General features: G+C 41.1%; 1 long non-coding RNA gene across 1 annotated transcript; it reads right to left on the reverse strand.

Moving 5' to 3' along the window:
• Positions 1-115: 115 nt before the first annotated feature.
• On the reverse strand, positions 116-24,400 carry LOC311527297. The gene is made up of 6 exons (XR_014713305.1): positions 24,233-24,400; positions 23,281-23,384; positions 23,098-23,169; positions 19,756-19,924; positions 841-924; positions 116-229 (listed from the first exon to the last, which is right to left on the reverse strand). It is a non-coding gene; the product is annotated as an uncharacterized lncRNA (long non-coding RNA).
• Positions 24,401-24,944: the final 544 nt, after the last annotated feature.

The raw sequence follows: 24,944 nt of genomic DNA on the forward strand, positions 1-24,944 counted from the left end.
GTGGACTAGCTGGTGTTCAAATATTATGGTGATTGCACACAACAAGAACAGGAAATTAGAGCAAGGACATTAACTTAAAAATTATTTATTTGCAATACAGAAAAGGAGTACAAGTCTTTACATTCTTCCTATAAAATGCTTTCCTATAATTAACTGCACATTTATTCCATTCCTTGGGGTTTAGATAATTTTTCTTGTGAGTGCTTTAGGCCACAATATTCTTGAATCCCTGCAAAGAAGCAAAAACAAAGTAGTAGTGAACTTATTTTATGTATTGATCACTGTATGGATCTATTGCCTGCTGTGGGCATAAATCACAAAATTTTGTCTATCATACTACCCTAACTTATATTTGAAATGATTTAAAGAATTTGTTAACATGCCTTTTAGACCCATTTTTCTTCTGCTATTTGAATACTTTCTGCATTTTATACGTTTGCTCTTCCAGAAGTGTAAGAGTGACATACTCAAAACTTCATTCACTGGTAAGCTATCAAATTCCATTTAAGAAATGCCTGCTCGTAGAAAGTTAGCAAAACTATTTTATTTTGTCAGCAAGAGTACATGATGTATTTGCTGGAACGCAGTGAAGGTCAAAATAAGCCATAGAAGACACACTTATTTTAGTTACCTGGAGTTGAATAGCTAGCATTTTAACAGAATTTAATTGTTTAAAATATAAGTGGCTGAAGTAATTCTGAGACAAGTGGTGCAATTTCATGATTCTTATACAGTACATTCTGCCAAAATTATGCTGTTGATGCCTTCATAACATATTTTAGAAGTTAACTGCTCAGACAAAGTAATTCACACATCAGCCTTTTAACATGACATACTTACTTTGGATGATATTCCTGTAAGATGAAGTAGCTGGGGCCTCAGGTATTTCAGACAAAAAAGATTGGCCTTTATCACAACTTTTCCCTAAAAAAGAAAAAAAAGAAAGGGGGGGAGGGGGGAAAAAAAAGCTAAAACCCTTGTGATGCAGGAAAACAAAACCAAAAAATTGCTGTACCAGTGCAGTGAACCAAGGGCTTATGTTCTTCCTGTGTCAGTAATACATAAATAAAGCATGGTAGCTATTTTCTTATATACAGCTATTAGTACTAAGAAGCAGAACAATGTAGTTTTTCAGATTGCGGTCCTAGATGTAGAAGTCTACGTACATCCCCTGTCTATGCCATCCTTCCATCTACATGGGATACTGTTCCTTAATTCCATGGAAGAGTAGCACCAAGATGGTCTTGCTTTACACTTGATACAGTGTAGACTGGCATATATTATCTACTAGTAACTTGGTTCTTTACATACTAGGTCTTTTAGTATATCTAATTATCCACTGAAAAAAATCCAACTAGCATTTTTTCAGTTATAGAAGCTGTAGTTTTAACCATATCAAAACTTTGTTACAAAATTTTGTTCTTCTTTGTGGTATGGTTTAATCCAGTCTGCAATTGTAAATGAGCAGTTTTTTAAAAAAATTGTACACTCTAAATTAGTCATGTTAATAAAGGTGAAAGGCTGACATGATTACTGTTTAAACCTAAGCAGGAAGTTCTCTCATCATTTTACTCATTTCAGACCAAACCATATTATCACAGTTCCACAAACTATATTTACAGGAATTTTAATTCTAAAAAAGTCAGCTATTTGGCACTGTGTTTATCACAGTGAATAAGTAACACATAGTTGATATACCAAAAATAACCCTAAAGTAATGGCAAGCATATTGTTGCTTTTTATTATGTAATTTGCCAAGGTAACCTATTTGAGGATCTAGGGCACTTTACTGAGGAGAGAAATATTTAAATTTTGGCACATCGTCTGTGCTCCTCCAGTTGTTTGAGGAAAGATTTGAGATTCAGTCTGTAATGTTAAAAAAAAAAAAAACAAGTAATACAAGACAACTTCAGAAAAGATCATTTTGAGAACGACATTTCTTCAGTTTTGTTTAGTGGTATTTTCCAATCACCACTTATTGAAATCCCACTTAAAACAGGACCATACATTGTGGGCTTCTGAAGGCTGTGCACGGTAGTTTCCTGGCATACTATCACTAAATAGAGTGGATGTCTACACAATTAAAACTTTTGACCTAAACTTTCACACAAATCATTTCTGCCCATTAAGAGCATTTTAGGTGCATATATAAATCACAAGTACCATTTCTAAAACCTTTTTTCCTTTATTCGTCTAGTTTAGGTTACTGTTCCTCCAAGACATTTATTGTGATATATACAGAATCCTAATTTTAAAATTGTGGGTTAGAATTTAAATTTACAAGAGTGAGGGATGTGAAAGCAGACAGTGTGGCCAGCCAAAAGCGGTCAATATTCTTTAATTCTTTCCAAGACCTGGGACTCCTGAGCAGAGACTGCCAATGATGTCTGATTTTTCAAGCACTCATATTGCTTTGAGGATGTGTTCAAATGGGTAATAGGTTGATGTCAAGGAACTCACCTGAAACCCATGGACCCACATTCCCAAGACCAACTGATAGTGCATTAGTCTGCATGTTTGAATGGTTATTACCATCCTTCAGTTCTTCTCTAACTGGGTCAGTAATATGTCATTTGTCATCTTGTTCCCTTCCGAGCCCAACCTTCAGACTCCATGTTTATCATAATTGGCATATACAATCAGGCATGGGAATGTTTTTAGAAAATGATTATGGTACACAGGGTAGCTAAACCCTATTCCATAATGCTCCCAGTTCTTACTTTCATGTGTTGAAAATGCCAAAAAGGTTCTGAAGCAAAAGCAGCACGTGTAGCTCACTTATGTAATAGGGTTATCAGGAGTTCAGCATCTAAAGGAAATTTTTAGTAATGCAGAAACATCTAAATGGTTGCATAAGCTTTTAGAAGCAAAACTAAACAAGAAGGGAGGATGCAGTAGTGCTTAAACACACAGCACTTCAGAAGTTTCCTACGTCACAGAAGCTGCAACATCCCACATCAGCGATTCAGAGATGCCAGCCAGTGGTTCCTCTTAATAGGAGCATTTAAGACAGAGTTGTTAAACACAGATCTTAAAGTAGGCCTCAGAGTGGTAGCCATGTTAGTCTGTATTAGCAAAAAAACCGAGGAGTACTTGTGGCTCCTTAGAGATGAACAAATTTATTTGGGCATAAGCTTTTGTAAAGTGGGTTTTAGCCCACGAAAGCTTATGCCCAAACAAATTTGTTCATATCTACGGTGCCACAAGTACTCCTCATTCTTTTTAAATCAAGTTTGTGCCCTGATAAGTAAATCCTTTCACTTCCGTTATGGTTACCACAAAACGTACATACATTTGGAATGCATATATTAAGACAAGAGTGAAAATATTAGCAATAAGTTTTAGATACTTACCTTACATTTTGGGCATACAAAGCCATTCATATTTTTAACACCTATGATTGGTAGTTCCACCTTATGACAGAAGTTGATCGCCTTTCAAACATCCTAAAGTGATATTACCTAGCAAAGGCAAGTGTTATTTTGTCAGTCCACCTGTACTGGACTTTTTCCAACTATGGGTTTTCCTGCAAAGCAAACTTTCCTAGCACTTTCAAGCAACTATTTACAAGAGCTCTTACTGAATTCTTTCTGACTTCTCTTCGCATTCTGAGCATGTTTTCTACCATCAGATTAAACAGGTAATCTATTGTCTGGTTTACTCAATTAAGGTATCTTCTGTCTTGAGGCTGACCAAAAATTATCAAGCTATTTAGATCTTTATTCAACCAACTTAGCTTCCAGCATCTTTAAATCTGTCCAGCAATTCTGGCATGGGATCAGTGAAAAGTATTCTTTAAATAGAACGGATTATGCAAATATTACTTTTGCATCTACTGTAGATTTACAGAAAGACATCAAAAAACTAATCTGGTGAAGGTGTTGAGGAAGATGTGCAGGAATGGGTTTACTCACTCTTTCCAAAGTAAATTCTAACATCACTCCCTAATCCTTACTCTTCTCAAAGACATACCTGACCTTTATTTCCTTCTATTTCCTACCACCATATACCTTGCATTCTGCTCACTACTCCCTACTTAGTATTCCATTTGTTTCCTGCCACTTGTGCCTCTGGACATTTTCTTGTTACTCCTGGAAAACTCTGCCTCTTCCTGCACAATTGGCCTCTTCTCCCCCTCCTTCAAATTGCCCACTAAGAATGTACCTTTGATTTAGCTAGACTTCTCCCACTAATCTCAGCCCTGGCGCCTGACTTCAAACAAAAAGGTACTTAGAAATCATCATCTTTTCAGTTGATCATTTTAAATATAGAAGGTTTTGGATACAACAATCCTGGACCTTCACAATATCAGTACAGAATCACTGTTCAGAAAGATCTGCACCGTAAGTTATACTTCCAACAGAGCATTCTACTCAAATTTCTCTATATTTTAACTTATGCACTGTCAAACTAGAATTGCGTTTTATCAATGAAAGTTAGGTACATTCTACTTCAGAAAGTTTAGCAGAAAATGTATGCAGAAAGCAATGGGATGTAGGACCAAAAGGGCTAAAACAAAGTAATTTTAAATCGACACTAACATGGAAATCACACATTAAGTTCTGAAAAAAGGATAAGCAGTTTTATTACATAATTTCATCAGCAACACTGGCTCAAAAGAATATTGTCTATTGCCGTAATCAAATGGTCTACTTCCTTCCAGTTTTCTTTTATGCACAAAAGGATATTAAAACAAACAGTATACATTTAAAAGGTTGAATTATTAACCAAATAAGACAGTTTTGCTACCTACATTCATTAAAAAAAACCATCAGGTAACTTGGAAATTATGTTGTTGAATATTGAGATTTCTTTCAGATATGCAATCAATTTAGGAATCTTTTTAAAAATGTGATCAATATCCATACCTATTTAGAAAGTTCATTAGACCCGTGTTAACATGGAGCAATAAACGATAGATATATGCCCAAGTGTGAAAAATGTATAAAATACACATTTCAATCAGTGGTATGCATGCAATCATACTTTATCAAATATAGACTGCTTAGTTTCCATCTAGCCAGTCTTCACTAAATTATTCTGATTATGTTAAAGATCTCAGTTCAATATAAGATAACCATCCTATAGTGAAAGGAAAATGCTAAGAAAAACTGCTTTTCCAACAAACCAAGTTTTATATGGAAAAAAGGAAGCACTGTCTAACTTGCAATAGTTTATGCTCCCTGATGCAACAATCAACAATGAAAATATTTGAGATACAGACCATTTTTTGGGGGGGGGGGCTCTCCAACTAACAGCATCATCAGGACCACTGAGCAAGAACCCCACTGACATGACCCTTAAGTTTTCTTCAACATACTAGAAAAGAGGAAGCATACTATTAAAATATTCCAGAAAGAAATGTACTTGACAAAATAACATCCTTGCCAGTTCTTAAAAGACTTTAATCCATTTAAGAAAATGAATGTTGGAGGAAAAGTAAGGACACTTCATTTTTTCAATCAGTCAAAGGCTGCATGATTTCTGTACAACAGTCAGTAATCTGATCTATATTTCATTTTAAAGAGCCTTTTACAAACTTATAATACCAATTACTGCAATAATCTTCACAGAATCTCTATTGAGAAGGCATGTGGCTAAAATGACTTTCCGTTCTCTCTCAGCATCAGAAAAATAGTTGTGTGGTGGCATGTACAAAGTTTGAACAACATCTGAAATAGTTCCATGCATTTTGTTAAGATCACCACCTCTGTTATTCCTTGGGATTTAATTATCTGCAGTGTTGTTATAATTGAAAGTGAGGTACTGTGCAAGTACATGAGAACCAGAAATAATGAAACCAACTTGTCTATTTTTGCTGCCCAAACCAAAATAAGTGCAAAAGGAAACAGCTGAAAAAGCAAAACTTTACTTTGTTTTAAAATATTCGGTTATAATAGCCCACTGTGATGTTCGTAACAGAAGGAATTTTTTTAAAGCTATGATTTTTAACCTGTAGTACCTCTTTAAGAAGCAGGACTTCTGTATATGGAAAAGACTGGCGGGGGGGGGGGGAGAAAATACTTCTAGTTTCTCTCTGGGATAGGGCCCTACACTGTATTCTTTAAAACAAAAGAAAAGAAACCCCTCACTAACTTACCACCAGAGACCATCCAGAACCACTCAGGTGAAGCTGAGGAGTTTTAAAAACCCATATATGCAGTATATACACAAAGCATGTAAAATATAAGCTACACTGTAATGCTACATTTCAAACCAGATGCCAAGAAATATGCTAACCGTATTGAAAGAGTCAAATGGCCATATAAGAAACTGCAAAAAGGCAGAGTTCCTGAATTAGTCAGTAAACAATGAATTCTGTCTGTGTTGATCAAATGGCTGTTGCAGCAAACATGCTGCCTAACAATTGCAATATAGCCCTCAAACCCTTGCTGCAGAAAAGTTAACCCTCAAGGACAGAAATATTTGAAGGAAAGAAAGAGTGAGAGACGCTGCTAGCCACTGCCTGTAAATATAGGGATACCTGCTAAACATTTGCTACATAGAGAAGGTTTTGTCATAAAATACAACAAAACCAGAAAGGGGACTGGCAACCAACTTCAGAGAAACACAAGAATATACAAATCTCTCTCAAAGACAATACTTCCTTATGCCAATGGCATTACTTTCCTAACAATGTGTCAGCCTGATCATAGATAAATGACTTAGAGGCTGCTAATCGCATGGCAAAGACCACTCAAATAGCCTTCCAATACAAACAGTACCATGACCTATATATACTCAATGTGTAAAAGTAAATTACTTGTTCAGAATGTTGAGTGTCTTTCTCCTGTGCCAATTAGCTAGTCTTTAAGGAAACAAAGGCAAACCTTGCTAACGCTAATGGTGTATGTGATTATACCAAAACATGGTGTGCCCCTACTTCTCAAAAATTAAACAGAGCTATAATAGGTTTCAGAGTAGCAGCCGTGTTAGTCTGTATTCGCAAAAAGAAAAGGAGGACTTGGGGTACCTTAGAGACTAACCAATTTATCTGAGCATAAGCTTTCGTGAGCTACAGCTCACTTCATTGGATGCATTCAGTGGAAAATACAGTGGGGAGATTTATATACACAGAGAAAATGAAACAATGGGTGTTACCATACACACTGTAAGGAGAGTGATCACTTAAGATATGCTAATACCAGCGGGGGGAAGGGGCGGAGGGCAGGGAGGGGGAAGAGAAAACCTTTTGTAGTGATAATCGAAGTGGGCCATTTCCACAGTTGACAAGAACGTCTGGGGGGGGGGGGGGGAGAATAAACATGGGGGAATAGTTTTACTTTGTGTAATGACCCATCCACTCCCAGTCTCTATTCAAGCCTAAAGTTAATTGTATCCAGTTTGCAAATTAATTCCAATTCAGCAGTCTCTCCTTGGAGTCTGTTTTTGAAGTTTTTTTGTTGAAGAATTGTCACTTTTAGGTCTCTAATCGAGTGACCAGGGAGACTGAAGTGTTCTCCGACTGGTTTTTGAATGTTATAATTCTTGACATCTGATTTGTGTCCATTTATTCTTTTACGTAGAGACTGTCCAGTTTGACCAATGTACATGGCAGAGGCGCATTGCTGGCACATGATGGCATATATCACATTGGTGGATGTGCAGGTGAATGAGCCTCTGATAGTGTGGCTGATGTGATTAGGCCCTATGATGGTGTCCCCTGAATAGATATGTGGACACAGTTGGCAACGGGCTTTGTTGCATATCACTAAAACTTCAGAATTTTGTACAAAGTGATGATTCTGCAGTATTATAGTCTTCAAAAGCAATAAAGTTTAGTTTATGTTCTGTTATCCTAGCATTAACTGTTTACTTGAAGCATTCAACTCATTTATACAAGCTAGCCAAGCTGTACTGAATTCGGAGGGGCTCACCTTGCTTTTTATTATATAAGCATTTCCTCGCATATTCCCCAAGAAGTTATTGTTAAACAAGCCCTAAATACACACACACACACAAGCAAACTGAGTCAAGTAGAGCTCCCAATAAATAACCTATTAGGCCACTTGAGACAAGTCTCTTACAGTTTTTAAAACAGAAACAATCATATCTGTTCTCCCTCTATACCCAGTATTTTAGGGATAGATATTTGTGGACCCAAAATGTCCAGCAGAGCAATCGAAGAAAAAAAGTTGGAAATAAGTTTGCACAGAGTTGTTCACACAATATAAAATTAGAAGCAAACACTAAAATGAGTTTAAATTTGGAGTTTAGTTTAGATTACGAATGGGAAATGAAGCATTCTAACATTAGATCGTCGGCTTGAAGACATGACTGTCTTTACTAAATACATTTTTGGTAACAGGCCCGGTTCTAATGGGCAGTCATTCACCATCTCAATGGAAGTTAATTTGCATCTTCCTTGGTAGTTGCAGCAGGAATTGCCCAAGCATGGGAACTGAATTATCCCCTCATCCTCAGGTACATCCATGCTACAAGGACACGGCCCAGCTGGATATTTTCCATGGGTAGAGGGCATCTCATTCTAACAGGTTTATTGCTAGCATGTTTAGAAAGCGTGTAAAGAAACACGTTTTCATATCCACCACATTGGCAATAAAACACACTGTAGGAATATAGATGTGCCTGACTGTGTAGCATAGACAGACCTTTAGGATGGTCTGTGCAGGTCAGGATCTCCACAAACCAGCCAGCGCTATGCTGGGGAACTTTGTGCTGCTGCCTCGCCACGGATCTGAAAAAATGCTTCAGGCTCAGACATTTTTAACATTGGCTAAATTCACTTAAAGTTACTTAAGAGTTTAGGAGTTAATTACTTTTCAACCAGCAGTATTTGAATCAGACCTTAAACACCTCAGTAGTTACAATCCATTGTGAAGTACAACGTTTCAAACAGTCTAAAACAAAACACACACAAAAAAAAGTCTTAAGTATATGTGCAACTCTCAGCAATTAGGCATTTGTGTACCATTCGGAGCAGCGGGGAGGATGGCTTGAAAATAAATGGCTTTTGTAGGAGTCCTCTCTGTGAATTTAACATGTAGCAAAGCTTCTGGAATGCAATTTGTGCTACATTCTTCACCACACTCAGAGCAAAAGAGGTTATTCTATTACAGTCTAAAATAACGCACGTACACAGAGGGCTGAGAGCCCTTTTGATAGACATTACTAAGGTATCTGATTTTTCATTACTTTGGGAAAGTCAGATGACCTCTAACACTGTATCAATAGACCACGACACAAAAGCCTCTAACAGTGGTCAGCATGCTGAATACGAAGCTTTGAATTTTGCACCAGGAAAGCCTGACTCCAAGCATCCAGTTTAAGTAGCAATCAGCTTGTCCATCCTACTAACACTACTATAATTCAGATTATAGGATAGGGTATGATATGTCTAAAAAAATAAGCATGCATTTTCAAGCATAGCAGAAGCACAGAAATGTACCATTTCTCAGGAGCTGGTCAGCTGAGTTCTTAATAAGCTGATTATACTGTTGTACTTCTGCAAAATTGTGACACACAAACCAAAACAAAGAGGATTACTATTTACAGTTTGGGAAGATACATAACTGTACAAGCCATTTTACATGTCTGATAATTTATTAAGGGCATTTATAAGGTACCCATCATAATCTAGATCAGTGGTGGGCAATTTGCGGCCTGTCAGGGTAATCCACTGGCAGGCTGCCAGATAGTTTGTTTAGATTTGCACGGGCCACCCGCAGCTCCTAGTGGCCGTGGTTTGCTGTTCCCAGCCAATGGGAGCTGCGGGAAGTGGGCATGGGCCACAGGGATGTGCTAGCCACTGCTTCCCACAGCTCCCACTGGCCGGGAACAGCGAACCACAGCCACTGGGAGCTGCGGCCGGACGTGCAAATGTAAACAAACTGTCTGGCGGCCCTCCAGCAGATTACCCTAATGGGCCGCAAGTTGCCCACCACTGATCTAAAGTCATGTTCAGCACGCTCAGATTCAAAGACAAGCATTCCTCTAATCTAGCTAATTTCTCGCAGCCCCATAATTTGAAAGAACACATGACAACAACCTCAAAACAGATGACACTATAGCAAAAAATAGAATTGACAGCTATTAAAAAGCCTGAAGAATAGTGCAAGAGTTTAGTCTCTTGGTTAGGGAAATGGGATTCTTGACTTCTCTTTTCAGCTCTGCCACCTACTCGTGCAAAGCTGTATCAAGATGGAGGTAAATAAATAACACAGAGATTGCATTGTTATACCATGTTTTTGAAACATCTGCTGCTTTAGTAAGAAAAAATGAGCAAAAGAAGTTTGATGTTCAGTAACAACTTAAATATATTTAAAATACAGTGTACACTAGAAACTGATGCAATCTACACATTATAAACCAAAGCAGGTTTCTTTGGCAAAATAATTATTACAGCTTGTTTAAAGTGTCATAGAACAATCTTGGATTGTCCAATCCTTGAGTTGTTGTAACTAAAGCAGGTAAATGTTCCCTGAGCAGCCAAGCAGGAATTGGCAAAATCCTGAGTGGATACAAAATTTATATCCACAGATATAAAGTGGATATCCGCAGAGCTTCAGGGCTCTAGCGACAAAGAGAGACAAGCAGGGCCATGGCCAGCGCCCAGGCCAGATGAAAGCAGCAGCAGCAGCATGTTGGGCCGCCACTCTCAGGAGTCAGTGCCCACCCTGGGCAGCTCCTCTGTACTGCCCTCTGCCCACGGGGAGCGGCTCCAGGCTCACAGGCAGCTGTCTCTGGTCACACTAGTGTGTGCAAGTGGCTCACATGCTCCCGGGCAGGAGTCCCTTCCAGGCAGAGGTGTGTGTCACCAAGATGGAAGGGGTTGCAAGCACCTTGGAGGACAGGATTAGAATCAAAATGACTGATAAATTGGAGAACTGGTCTGAAATCAACAAGATGAAATTCAAAAGAGAAAAGTACAAAATACTTAGATAAAAAATCAGATGCACAAATACAAAACGGGAAATCACTGGCAAGGACGGTGCTCAGTTGTTCTCCAAGTCCACTGAAAGTAGGACAAGAAGGAAAGGGCTTAATCTCCAGCAAAGGAGATTAAGGTCAGAGATTAGAAAAAACTTTCTAACTATAAAGATAGATAAACTCTGGGCAAGGCTTCCAAGGAAGATTGTAGAATCCCCATCATTTAAGTTCTTTAAGAACAGGTTAGACAAGCACCTGTCAGGGATGGTCTAAATATTCTTGGTCTTACCTCAGCACAGAGGACTGTATTATAGGACTTCTAAAGGTCCCTTCCAGCCCTACATTTCTATGATTATTAATATAACTTGAGTGCAACAGTGAAAGGAGTGCAGATTTATCTTATTTGGGGATATTTAGAAGATTAGCAACTGAATTAAAAAGGAGTGTGAAACAATTCCTTCCATTATAAATACCCGAAATACATCTCTGTGATAGCAACACATGATACTAGCAGGTAAAATGTCCAGGTCTTTAAAAAAAACCTCTAATGCCACTTAGTTTCCAAGCATTATTCTTCCATATCTCTTAAGTATTAGGAGAAAAAGCCACAAGCTTCAGAGGCATAATGATCTCTCTCTCTCTCAAATATTATATCGTACCTTTCATCAGCCTTAGGGCAAACTACATAGGCAAAATCACCAGGACATACAGCCCTCTGCCAACCAAAGAAGAAAAAAAAAAAAACACATTGTACAAACAGACAGGAGAAATACCAGCCAAGGATCCAGAGCAAACTCCAACACTTGCAAAATGTCAAGGTCTCCTCCCAAAGTCCTGGCATAGCAATCTGCTTTGTATCCTTGTGACATCAGAAGGAGGAAGACCTGAGTTGACTGCTCAAGGCTTTGAATCCGAAGTCCCTGGGAGACTAGGTATCCTTTCTCACTTTTAACTTTCATCTAAATATAGTGGTCTTTCAGATTTACAGAGCATCATTGTACAATGTGAAGAAGCCAACTGAATTAAAGATAGAATGAAAAATACTTGGAAAATATAGTTTGTCTGCTGATTGGTACTGAGGAAGAACTGCATCAGTGATCAAGTCCAACATTTGACCCTTTATTTGCATTGGGGGAAGAAACAGATTTTAATTAAATAACCACAAGAATTGCTGAAAGTCTCTCACAATCGTCAGGTATACAAAGGTTCCCCCCATTTGAATGACTCTGAAAATGTGGATGCTATTTTTGCCAACAGGTCTGGGAAAGAAAAAAAATCCAGCCAAAGACTAGGAGGGTAGTACATGATAACCAACAGGAGGGAAAAAAAGAATCAGAGATGGATTGCATCATTCCAATGCAAGAAAGTTCTCTGCAGTACATTTCTAATGTCCTTTTCCAGAGTGAATAATAAAAAAAAAAATTCTTTGATTTTAAAAATAGTTCTAAGGGGAATGCTGCATTAATCTTTCTACTGCTGGATAATCACGTCCCTTTAAGAGGACACAAGGCAAGGGCTAAATGACCTTTAGATTAAGTTCAAATTCCCCTTTTATCTGGTGATTTTGAACCAGCCACATACACCAACACAAGATAAAGAGATCTGTAGAATACATAGATTGATATTTCCAACTAGGAAAGAAATTCCACTTACGCAGCAGAGAAAAATATAAATCTTATGATAAAAACCCCTTGAAAGAAAACAAACCTAACTTCCAGATGTTCATGGTCAGAGTGGTCAGCCAGTCAGACCTGGTTCCTCAAGTTTAGTGACAAGATTTTTTTCCAGTGGCTGCAACCAGACTTCTGTGTCCCCAGTGCAGCAATATCAACTGTCTGCTGGGTTTTTGACATTTTTTTTTTAATATAATCATGAGGTTTTTTACAGTTCACTCAAGTGCCCTTTGACTTTCTGTGGAGGATACTCTGCATTTTGCAGTTCAAAAAGGCTTGTTTTCATCACTATATGTCCTTACAAAATATTTAATGGCACTTTAAACTATTGTAATAAAATACTGTCTGCCTTAAAAGTAATAAACCTGTTGAATTTTAAGATACGGACTTGAGAATGCTCAGGAAGCTAATTACTGACAATTCAAGCTGGCAGATGCATGATGGAAATGTGAATAATACAAGTATTTTGAACCTGTGCTGTTTACTGCTCCAGTTACTAGTTTGTTTAGAATTAGGGACCATTCCTTTTAAGTAACACTGAGCACCTAAACTTCTAAAGTGGACACATTTTAAACTGCACTCTCTGCAATGAAGTAGAATTTATAGAATGCCGATGTTACACTTCAGCCCATATTCCCTCACTAACTACCTCAGCAACCTCATTTATATTTAATATGAGGGACAACAGCAAAGAAGCACAGATGAAAGAGCCCTCACATCAGAAGAGTAATTACTCGCCATAACAATTTTTCTGAAAGAAAGGAAAAGAGCTACTGAAGATTAGCTTTGTCCATTCCTGCCAGCAGCAGACATCTCAACACCACCTCACAATCAACTGTTTAAACTAAGGTTTCAGAGTAATAGCCGTGTTAGTCTGTATTCGCAAAAAGAAAAGGGGTACTTGTGGCACCTTAGAGACTAACCAATTTATTAGAGCATAAGCTTTCATGAGCTACAGCTCACTTCATCAGATGCATATCGTGGAAACTGCAGCAGACTTTATATATACAGAGAGAATATGAACCAATACCTCCTCCCACCCCACTGTCCTGCTGGTAATAGCTTATCTAATTGTAAATTGAAAGATAATTGGTCCACATGCAACACATTGCTGAAAAGTAAACTTTTGACTAAGAATTAAAACAATGTCTCACTTCAAGCTTTCAGATCTGGACCCTAATTTGTTCTGCTATCTTCTCACTGCTTGCAACATGAATAGAGAGCCCAACTTCTTGTTAACATTAAAGTAGTCACATAGTCACTATTTGCAAGTGATCTGCTTTAATTCCATGCAGGAGGGAAATAATCCTATTTCTATAGATGCTCCCTCTTTGTTCGCACAATAGTTGGTTTATTTGCACTGAGTAGCCAGCTCAGTACCCTCCTTTTACGGATAAATCATCATCACCATGAGATGAATATTAGCTCTGAAACACAAACCTACTCTGGATCTTTGCTATGCTGCCGGAAGTGAAAAATAAAACACGAGAGCGTCTCTTTGCTAACTTTAAGGCACCATGACAGCTTTAAACATGTACCTGCTTCTAGTTTTGACACTACCTTAATGTAGTTTTTAAGATATCCTTACAAAAACTAAGATTTTGAGATTTTATATGAGAAATCAGTTACTAGGTTAGTAATGCAAAAAAAGCCCAGTAATGAATATTGTGGCAGTTTCCTGTATGGGAATTAGCATAATGAAATCTATTATTGGTCAGCTGCTAAATGTTGTTTCATATAAAATCCCTAAATCACATTTAAGTCTTCCCATTCATTTCAATAGGAATTACCCTTCTAGTAGATTTTTATCCCTCTTTTAACAGGGATATAAAAACTGGCACACTGGACCAGATCAGCAGTAAATCTCTTCCAGTATTTCACCTCCACTATTGGCCAGTAAGTACCAGCTGCTTCAGAGAAAGGCACAAGAAATCCCTACTGCAGAGTAACCTGGCCCCAGGGAAAGTTTCCTCCTAACCTCCAGTAATTAAAGGTTTGTTGTCGGCCTGAAGGGTTTATATCCCTTCTCAGACAGATGCACTTTATTTTGGATGGGATATAACAACTATGAATATTCTTGTTTTCCCATGTAAATGTCCTGCCCTTTTTTGAAGACTTTTGAGCTCTTGGCCTGAATGTCTTGTGGCAATGAGTTCCAAAAGGAGTGTTGCATGGGAAAGTATTTCCTTTTACCAGCTTGGCATTTTTCACCTTTCAGTTTCACTGACTGCAAGGTTATTCCTGTAATATGAGACAAGCTGAAATACAAGTTTGATCTACCTTCCCTGTGCACTCATTGTTTGTATTTCTATTTGATTAGTCACCTTTAAAATAAAGATTCTAAGTATGTTCGGTTACTAGTGGCAAGAAGATTAAAACTTGATTTTGAATAAACACTTTTTTTTTTTTTTAGTAACAGCTGATTGCAGAAAACATGTCAGTTGTGAAACAGTCCTAATTATTGTCTTAAATATTTTTTAAAAATCATTTTATAATGGGGAGGAGGAATTGTTAGGGAGTTGGGGAGCCACCCCCAAGCAGACCCTGGCTGACCCCTAGCTTCTCCCAGTCATTCAGGCACATCTGCCCCTGCCTGTATACTTCCCTCTGCCCCCCAACTCTCCCATTCAACCCTGGCTCAGTGCTGTCAGCTCACTAGCCTGTGCCCCTACCCCAGTCTGTCCGCCCCCAGCCCTTCTGAACCCTAGTCTAGGTGACCCCCCCCCCAGCAGCCTCATGTGCCCCACTCTGTCCCCCGTCACCTGGCCTTGCAGGCAGAGCGCTGTGAGAAGGCAGCCACTGCTCCCTCCCTCTCTCTTGGCAGCTGGTTGCTCCCGCCTGGAGCCAGCTGCCCTCTCTAATGGCACCACAGCAGCCGCTTGTGGGCAAAAGGTGCAATTACAGCACCTCCCACAGAATCTATTTCCTGCCGGGGGGGGAATGATTTCTGCACATGCACAGTGGTGCAGAATTCCACCGGGGTATTTTCTAGGTTTTAAAAAATGTTCTCAACTGTTACCTTGTTACTGTTACCTCAGCTGAACCATTTTAAGTCACATAATTTTAAATTGCTGAGCTATTAAGCTAATTGCTGAGCTATTAAGCTAATTAGTTAACTGCAAGTACTACTAACAATCATACTGTATTTCTTGCTTTCTTCTCACCACTGCCTGACAAGTCAATCTTGTCTCCCATCTTCCCCCACTATGGTAGTTTTTCTTCCAATATAGATGCCATCAACTCACCTTTACTTCGAAGAGAACATTTCTACATATTTAAGAATTGATTCTAGTCTCAGAAACATAGCATGCGTTGTCTTGTGTTTTAGAAATAACTACTGCAACTCCACTTGGGGACATGCAGCCCCCCACACAGCATATCAGGCAATCAGATTTCCTTTTGACTGATTTATTCAGCCTGGATTCTGGAAGCACTCAAATAATACCCGCTGCCAGAAGATGAGTGCGCAATGATTCCCAATTCACGGGTCAGTATGCCAATATCATGACTTTCTAACCACTTCCCTGCCCCCAAAACAGCTGTCTGCTGGCTTATTTGGAACTGTTCCATACACATAAGAAAAAAGAATAAAACTCCGAGGAGGATTTGGATTAAACAAGTTAATACCTGAAGAAAGTGCTCTGTGTAGCTCAAAAGCTTGTCTCTTTCACAAAGAGTTGGTGCAACTTTCTGGCCTTGTGGATTATTTATTACATAATTTGGAAAACACATTTGGCAGTACCAAGTGGGAAGCATGATCTTATGAATGCTACAAAAGCAGAACTTCAGGGGCTCCCAACTACCTGAAAGTCCTAGTGGTTTCATCACACAAACTAAATACCCTGTTTTATACGAGTACTGAGATCCTTTTGAACCAAGGCGCTACACAGTATAAACACAAACTGATTATGTACACAATTAAGTACTTTAGTATGGCCTCATGGATTTACGTGAATTATAAATAAGGCTCTGTGTTTGTCATGGAGGTCACTGATTCAGTGACTTTCTGTGATCTCTGCAACTTCTGCAGAGGCTGGTGTGCCTGGCCTGGGAGCTGCCTGAGCAGCTCAGGCAGCCCCATGGCCAGTCGCACTGGCTGCGGTGGGGGCAGTCTGCCCCCCTCCTCCCACCAAGAGTTTGGCGGGAGGGGGAACGCTCAGGACTGGGGCGGTGCTTACCTGGGGGGTGTCGCTGGAAGGGCGACAGGAACTCCCCTCCCTCAGCTCCTAGCTCCATGTGCTGCCTCTGCCCACAGTCACCGCCCCCGCAGCTCCCATTGGCCGCGGTTCCCAGCCAATGGGAGCTGCAGAACCGGGGCTTGGGGAGAAGCGGAGGCAGCATGTGGAGCTCAGGAACCGAGCAGGGAGCCTGCCCCAGCCCTCCCAAACCCCTTCCCCCGAGCACCCATGGCGGCCCCTGGGCCATCCCCCTGAGGCCCAGCCCAGTTTTAATCACGGGTATATAGTAAAAGTCATGGACAGGTCACGGGCCGTGAATTTTTGTTTACTGCCCGTGACCTGTCCGTGACTTTTACTAAAAATACCTGTGACTAAAACATAGCCTTAATTATAAATCCTATCCAGTGGAAAGGCAATCTTCATGTTGTTAGGCTATTGCAACACTGCCAGTCTAACCGCTATGCAATCACAAGTGGTGAATTTCCATTTAGCATAATCCTGTTTCACACACATGTTTTGCAATGTCATATGACCACTAACCTCTCTCCTAGCCACAGAATCTCAGACTCTGCTATTTCAACACAATAAGGGATCAAAGGGAGCTCCAGGGAACGAAGTCAGGGAGACAAATTGTGACAGTTGTGTAACTTCAGAGAATTTTTTGATATCTTTTACAGTTCAGGGACCACACTGATCAAATTCAGATTTTTTTTCAACGTGATAGTCAACTCTAACTGCCTATAAAGTGGGAACTTTTGACAACAGCCATTCTCACTGTTTAGTCTATTGCCATAGTTCCCTCCAAAAAGACACGCCCCCTGCAACCCAGTGAAAAATTCACAAACCAACCAGAAAGACATTCTAAGCACATGTATTTTGATTCTTTAAACCCCTTTCTTTAAAGGGACATGAAGTTGCATTTGGGCACAGAGCTAGCATCCACCAGCTCTCAGCGCTTTTTAGCTGTTGAGCACACTCAGTTCTTGCACCAAATGCCACCATTATACCTGCCTTCTAACCAAGTGATGGAAGTTACAAACTTCATAGCCCAGATGAACGTAAAGCCGTAGAATAGCTGACAACAAATGTTCTGTAACAGGTTGGCCAGCTTGTGACCCAAAATAGGTTGCATATGCAATTATGTTTAACTTTCACCATCCAAGAATTTCACTAAGAGCCTCTTTCTAGACTGAGCATGAATCCTTCAGTTTTATTCTTTGTTTGCCTACAAAGACTATATTGTTTAGCCAGTGGGGCTATATATCCACCTTAAAAGAGGCACTGAATAACAAAATTATTTGTAGTATCCTCCCAGAAGTTTGAAACCCTGTCTTTGTCTGTTTTAATAGTTTACATCTAACAAATCCCCCCCCAACCAACTCCACCCCCCTTAAGAGGCACAAGTGTAACATGATCTTCACGCAATCCTGTTGATCTTTTTTATGTATGGTAACACAGCTCCGGGACCTGGGTGTAACTCATGCTCCCTCTGGTGACTGGTATATAAATTATATAGAAAGTTTCTATATTTGTGTATGTATTTAATGACTCAGTAACAGAGTGGTGGATTTAGAAAAAGATTTAGAACCTAGAAGGCACTGCCTAAGCATGTAATTCTGAGTATCAGAAATTATTGGATAATACTACAAACTGCACAGACTACCTTCAAACTGATGTAATTAGAATGCAACTGTCAATGGCTGATAGTGAAAGCATATGAATCAAATAAAATGTTAAGCAACTGCATTGTATGGTGGAAACGAAGATCTAATCACTTTTAGTGTATTTTCTTAGGGGGGAAATGACCAACGTTCCGAATTTATACTGTTGCTTATGAAGATTCACCTTGTCAGGCCTCAGCAACCCTAGTTCTACTTGCATGGAGGCAATGTCAGACACAGGTAATTTAATTTACATTGGGAAAGTGCAGACTGAACTAATTTATGCAGTAGTATGAAGGCCAAAGTGTCCACTTAGTCACAGATTTCACTTGCCAACAGGCAAGCAGCATAAGAAAACATTTCACTTAGTAGTTACATATTATACATTAGACAAATCACCATGTGTGTCACAAAATAAAGTCACTTATTTCTAGTTTTTTTAATTTCTTTAACGGGCCGGAAGCACTGATTATTGTAATTGTCTAACAATATTCTGTAGGAACCTGTTCCATATAGGTCTCAGTTGTGCCCATCAAGGTAAAGGGAAATGAGAACAGCTCCAATATGAAGTGTTTGTGAAATATTTGTCTTTCTGAATGTAGTAATACTGCATGTGGAAACTCACAAGCATGGGAAAGGGTTTAAAAGCTATTAATTAAAGGAAAGTTCATTCCTGAAAAACAGAAGCTGGTTTCATAGCATTAATTGCAAGCCTACTGCAATTTTTAGAAAAATAAAATTCTATCCGTACTGAGCACATAGCACACACGTTCAAGGTGTTGTTAGTGAACCTATTTGCTCTATGTGTTGCCCAGATTTTCTTTCTTTGTGCATACTGACAAAAGACAACTTTTCACTGTTATCGGTATTGGAGAATCCAGACAACATTAGAAGAGTCAGCTACATTCTAGACTACCTCACATATGAGCAACACGAATGGCTAAGCTCATATTTAAGAAAATATTGTTTATGGTGACTGAGGAAGTAGGAAGCCAAGAAGAACTGTCCACCACATAACTCAAAACCAGGCTTCACATTGAGTCTGTTGTCAGTTAAGCTTACAAGTCAGCACAAGACTCTTAACAGATTTGATAAAGGAAGCTACTGGGGAAGAATGGCACATGCCATTTTTATAGTTATTTTGGTAATCTTTAACTGCACTTGAAATAACCAAAGATGTTAAGGTTTTTTACTTACGGCAGATTTTTTTTTAAAGATGCATTTTAGTAGCTTTCGCTTTTCTAGGGTGGGAAGAAAGGTATAGGAGTAAAATAAAGCCCCCGTCTTACTCACAGAACCCCTTAGGACAGACAGGCACATGGGAAGACACCCACATGCCTGAGCTACTTTTACCTGCTCCCCACAGTGACCAGGTGTGTGCAGCACAATGCGTTTTATGGCAGCTTCTCTCACCACCTACATATCCTCCTGCCCAGTGACAAGTCTGGCCAGACTGTGCCCTTTCAAAGATGCAGGCAGCTTCCTTTTCACCTCCAAGATCCCTAGTCAGTGATGTGTGTATCTGTGTGGGAGGGGCGAAGAGGATGGGACACCAAAGACAGAACAGACAGAGTTAGCAGATGGACTGTACTTATTTGTATTTATTTCAACAAGATACCTAGACACGAACTGTGCTGTCTTCCCAATTGTGTGTGCCTACGCACAAAAATACTGTATCTGTAAGAGCCTCCTGTGGGGGCAGCCTTTTGATCTTTTGGGGATTTCAGGGGTGTTTTCCTTCAACCTAACACCAGTTCCTACAGTTGAAATGCTTGCCGTTTTTGAGGGAATGACAAATATCTTATTTACAAAAGAATTTTAAACACACCAGCAATTCCTCTTATACCGGGAGTAATGATAAACAGGAATTCCTCATACAAAAAGTGAAGTCATTTTCCTTTTTCAGAATTAGGCATTAAAAAGGTGAGGGACAGTTTTTATGTTTTCTGGCATAATGACAGTATGTCTGTCAGGGAGCAGGGAGCTACATAACCTCACTAACCCCCACACTGGCACTGCTCTATTGCCCCTTCCTATCTCCCCTACTGGCATTTCCGAAATGGCCAGTTTGGACTTAGCCTAAAAAGAGGACCGTCTCGGCCAAAGCGGGACATGTGGTTACCACCAACCTAAAACACAACTATTTGTTATCCGGTTGATCTCCAAATCAGTGGAGATTCCCCTGAGTACCAATATCTCTTTGAGGGGGCAGGATGAAACCTTCATTCTTGGTAAGACTCTCTAAGACAGGGGTGGGCAAACTTTTTGGCCTGAGGGCCACATCTAGGTATGGAAATTGTATGGCGGGCCATGAATGCTCACAAAATTGGGGGTAAGGGTGCGGGAGGGGGTGAGGGCTCTGGCTGGGGGTACGGGCTCTGGAATTGGGCCAGAAATGAGGAGTTTAGGGTTTGGGAGGGAGCTCTGGGTTAGGTGGGGGGTGGGGGTAAGGGCTCTGGGGTAAGACTGGGGATGAGGGGTTTGGGGTGTAGGAAGGAGCTCCAGGCTGGGACTGAGGAGTTCGGAGGGCGGGAGGGGGATCAAGGCTGGGGCAGGGGTGTGAGGGCTCTGGCTGTGCAGGCTCTGGGATGGGGCCAGGAGGAGGGGTTCACGGTGCGGGAGGGGGCTCCGGGTTGGAGTGCAGGGGGAGGGGGTGAGGGCTCTGGGGTGAGGCTGTGGATGAGGGGCTTGGGGTACAAGAGGGGGCTCTGGGCTGGGATCAAGGGGTTCAGAGGGCAGGAGGGAGATCAGGGCTGTGACAGGGGATTGGGGCATGGGGTGGGCTCAGGGATGCAGGCTCCGGGCAACGCTTACCGCAAGCAGCTCCCGGAAGTATGTCCCCGCTCCGGCTCCGAGGCGCAGCCAGGCGGCTCTGCATGCTGCCCCGTCCACAGGTGCCACCCCTGCAGCTCCCATTGGCCTGGAATTGTGGCCAATGGGAGCTGCTGGGGTGGCACCTGAGGACAGGGCAGCACGCAGAGCTGTCTGGCTGCGCCTTGGAGCTGGATGGGGGACATGCTGGCTGCTTCCTGGGAGCAGTGTGGAGCAGGACAAGCCCCCGACCCCGCTCCCTGGCAGGAGCTGAGTACCAGATTAAATGGTCTGATGGGCCAGATGTGGCCTGCAGGCCATAGTCTGCCCACCCCTGCTCTAAGAGATCAGAAACTCAAAGATAGGATGTTGATGGAAACCTTACTAACATGGTTTTCCTCTCCTTCCTGGTCAGTTTGTTTCTGGGGCCAGGGCTCGCTTGAGGCTCAGACAGGCAAAGGGGCCAAATTGAAGGCGACGTTGACAGAAGGCACAGCGTCCCTTTTTCAAGCTCATGCTTGGGTTAGGGATCTAAGCCCAAATTCAGAGGAAAGTCTTACTTACCAGCTGTCCTATGCTCAAGGGGCTAATAAAGACGTGATGTATACATGTGTCACCTATGACTTTAGACTCCAGTGCAGGAGCTCTTCTAAACTGGCTGTGGTGGGTAAGGGAAACAGCACACCATTCTTTGCTTAAGAGTACCGGTTTGGCAGGAGCTAGTTCTGCTATGCATATACATTATCATTCCTGCACTTTTGACTACTTTATTTTTATATTTTTATTAGTATGTAGAAGCAGCTTTGGCCAAGTATGGGGCCCATGGGGTTATGCATTCAGCAAACATATGGTGAACAACATTCCCTGCTTTCTCTCAGGCATTTCTTTCTTCTATCTTTAATGTGTTGGCTGATTTATTTGCTTTGGCGCCACACTTTATGGACAACTAGTAGCTGAAAGCCTGTGCTGGAAGAACTGCGACAGCTGATCTAAGTAATCCACCACCTGTGCAGTCTCCCTCATACACCTAATGCAATTGTTGCCTGAAAGTTATCTGTAGCGGAAGGGAGGTGATTGGCTAAGTTACCTCTGAGACCACAATGGTCTAGAACGCTTGGCATGGCATAAATGCAAGCCTTACTGCCACACAGGTGTAATTCATAAATGGCTGAGAACCTAAAAATTGGCTGGTAATAGACCACAAATCCCACTGATGATTAAATGTGGTGATATTCTGAACAAAACCAGCTCTCAACCATTTTTGTAGCTGTTTCCATTGCTTCACACTGCCTCAACAGATATTATAGGCTTCAGAGTGACAATCCTGGAGTCTTATTATATAGATAGATTTTTAATCTAGCCAATGAGCTGGAAAAATGTGTGGTGTTCAGTTTCTCTTAACCTATTTCCTTTCAAGTCCCTTGTTTTTATACTGAGATCTGGAAATGCAATCCCAACTATACCTGGAGACAGTTCTTATAACCCCCCGCCTTCCAAATTGCTGTATGTGAAAGAGACAGGCTGCAGCAGTGACTACAATTTGACAATGTCATGTTGTACCTTATCCAAAATCAATCGATAGCTTATCAGTAACCTCCTCATTTAAAACCAAAACCAACCCCTAAAATCATAGGAGTTGGAGAAATTATACCCTCTTGTGCATACTGAGCCACATAAAACTTGCTCACTCATAGTTTTACAGAGGAAGGCTGATTAAATGAGAAATGAAAATTCACATTAGTGTGAGAGCTCATGCCAGCATATCTAGCAAAAGTATACCCAAAGGGAGAAGGGAAATTGCTGATCTCAACCACAGAAGTCTTGACAACAGTTTTTAAATAGTTAGAAATAATAAATAATGTCAAACATCGTGAAGGTTCTTACATACGAAGAGCCAGATTGTGCTTCCAAAATTCACACATAGGGGGTACCTTCTGCATACATATCTTCTGTTCTCTGTTTGAAATTAACAATTTGTTGTCAAATAACAGGCTCAGGTTTAATTATTTAATCAAAGATTACCAATCAGATTAGTACAGCACTATATAGAAAGAATAGATACATTACCACCCTTAGCATAAAGTAAAGAGTCAGCCTCTGTTTCTTCCTCCTCTGTCTCTGGTAGGATGGTGGCAGTCTGTATTCCCCACAATAACTCCTGAACCATCTCTCTTTTACAGGGGGTGAGACAAAAACTCCTTTTAGGAAGGAAAAATACTTTCCCATGATTAATTTTACCATGTGTTCTCTTTTCCTAATTACTAATGGAATTTCTTTTATGGTCCTCAGTTTATCTGATTAGAGATTCCTTGTTATTCATCAATCCAGTCAAATGACAAATGAATAAGAAACATCTTTCATTGGGTCATTATTTCACCCACTACAGAACTCATCTGTAATAGCAAAGTACCCCTTATCAATTATCAAGTTTTGTTTACACTATAGACCAGTGGTGGGCAACCTGCAGCCCATGAGGGTAATCCGTTGGCAGGCCGCCAGACAGTTGGTTTACATTTGCACTGCCGCCCACAGCTTCCAGTAGCCATGGTTCACTGTTCCCAGCCAATGGAAGCTGCGGAAAGTGGCGCAGGCTGCAGAGATCTGCTGGCCGCCGCTTCCCACATCTCCCATTGGTCAGGAACAGTGAACCGCAGCCACTGGGAGCTGTGGGAGGCTGTGCAAATGTAAACCAACTGTCTGGTGGCCCGCCAGCAGATTACCCTGATGGGCCACAGGTTGCCCACCACTGCTATAGACACTTATTCGTTTGAGGGACCTTTTCGATGGACTCCTCAGTTCCCACAGAGTTGGAGGCATCAGCAATAATGAGATACAGCCCACTATTTAAATCACATGAAATTCCTGAATACAGGTCACATACAGGTTAAGAATCAACACTGTGGGCCTTAAAATTCAAACACTCTTTGCTAATATCATAAAGATTGTGAGAGAATAGTTAATAAGCAAGTGAATTTAATATACAAGAAAGAGAGGACTAAAAAGGTTAATATTTACTAACACTTCCCAGTTCCACCTGCCAGTGGGGTGAGGCAGCTCTGCAGCACCATCGCTCTTCATGATCTTTGCAGGGAATTCCAAGAGTTTAAGACCTGCAAAAAGGGAATGGGGAGGGACTCTCTGAGCTGTATGTAGGAAGTAGGTGGTCCCACATTAGGCACAGGTGAGTCCAAAGGAGAATGCCATTCTCCCACCAGCTCCACAAAGAATCCCCAAAAGGTAGATGTAGCCATGCTACCAATAAGCAAGGATGCTGCTGGACACAGGCGCCAGCTTCCTCCGGACCCCACGTGAGCTCAACCCCACACTCAGCCCCAGGCCCTGCCCACCTGATCCCTTCCCCAAGCTCCCACCCCCGCCCCGCCTCTTACCACCCACTTCCACCCCCTCCCTTGAACACACCCATCCCTGCTCCTCCCCCTCCCCCCAGCACCTCCTGCATGCCGCGGAACAGCTGATTGCAGCGGGCGGGAGGCAGTGGAAGGGAGGGAGGGGGAGGAGTTGATTGTCAGGGCTGCCGGTAGACAGGAGGCCCTGGCGGGAAAGGGAACTGGCTGCTGGTGGGTGCTGAGCACCCATTAATTTTTCTTATGGGTGCTCCAGCCCTGGAGCACCCATGGAGTCGGTGCCTATACTTCTGGGGGTACTGACCCAGTACAGGGGCACAGGACCACCACACAGATGACCATGATCTCCCAGGGATCCTCCAGGTT

The sequence above is a fragment of the Lepidochelys olivacea genome (genome assembly GCF_965140295.1).
Source record: "Lepidochelys olivacea isolate rLepOli2 genome assembly, chromosome: 10".
NCBI classification, from domain to species: Eukaryota; Metazoa; Chordata; order Testudines; family Cheloniidae; genus Lepidochelys; species Lepidochelys olivacea.